The following is a 1,118-nucleotide window of genomic DNA, read 5'->3' on the forward strand; positions in this document are numbered from 1 at the left end:
CAGTATGCTCTCAAGAACATAATAAATCACCTAAAATTCGCCCGGTGTGCTTCGCTATATCCAACCCCTTTTTCTTTACCTTCCACCCATATTATCCTAATCATATGATCATTATCATTTCCACCCCTTTTCTCCATCCCTCCCCCTAGATTAATATGATCATTATTATTTCCACACCTTTTCTCCATCCCTCCCCTTAGATTAACAGATACTCCCTCTCCTACTTTATTTAAGGGCATCTTCCCCTACTTTAAATCACACACCTTAAGAATCTAATGGTTTCAGTAAAGTTCCATACAGTTTTGGAACTTTTGAAAATGCTATAACCCCTTTCATAATAATACAAGATCCCTAATCTACCACCGTTTCTGCACTTCGTTAATAGTTGTAGTGAATTGTAACGAATTCATTAAAAAAAAATCGATATTTCTAGGTACGAAGAAAAGGTCGTAAAGTCGTGGTATAGGAAGTAGATGATTATAAAAGGATTGAACTACTCACCTCTAACGACCGGAGAGGTTGAAGTGGACGACCGTTATTTCAAAAATGTTGCAAACGCCTACGTCACTCGCTGTGGTCTTTCACTACACATAACTGACCAATTCTCTTCGTAAATAATTAAGCTACTTTCAATCCTTCCCTTCCTCCTTCAAAGAAATCTTATATTGTATTTCTTAAGTGTTTTACATCACAAATTTCACAGCAGGACGTACTTAGCCTCGTCAAGTGAGAGCCAGGGAGGAGCAGCGTGACCTTACGCGACCACTAGCAGATAAGCACTAACGACCCGACGGGTGGCCAATCCAAACAAGGGGTGAGGGGAGGGAAGGGGGGAACCCGCGGAATAATCCCCCTAATGAACCTATTCAAACATTTTTCGAAAATATTCATTAACGATGAAAATTAATGACACACAATACTTGGTCTTTTCTTTATCTGAATTCGATTAAACTGCCTAAATCACGTTACTATACCTTAACCTTATTTCAATATACGAAGAAATTCGGAGATTAAGTCTGGCGCTAAAAAAAAAAACAATCGGAATGCGCGCTAAGGTGCCTAATACGAAATTTAACCGCTAGATCTCTAAAAAGAACGCTACATCTCGAGCCAACATA

At 39.0% G+C, this 1,118-nt stretch overlaps 1 protein-coding gene across 1 annotated transcript in view; it reads right to left on the bottom strand.

Moving 5' to 3' along the window:
- Positions 1-791, bottom strand: part of LOC139759011 (protein trapped in endoderm-1-like) — a 24,488-nt gene extending 23,697 nt beyond the window's left edge. Inside the window, exon 1 of the mRNA XM_071680894.1 lies at positions 502-791. The gene's annotated coding sequence lies outside the window, so the exon portion shown is untranslated. The remainder of the gene's footprint in view (positions 1-501) is intronic.
- Between the last annotated feature and the right edge of the window lie 327 nt (positions 792-1,118).

This window comes from Panulirus ornatus, chromosome 32, assembly GCF_036320965.1.
Source record: "Panulirus ornatus isolate Po-2019 chromosome 32, ASM3632096v1, whole genome shotgun sequence".
NCBI lineage: Eukaryota > Metazoa > Arthropoda > Malacostraca > Decapoda > Palinuridae > Panulirus > Panulirus ornatus.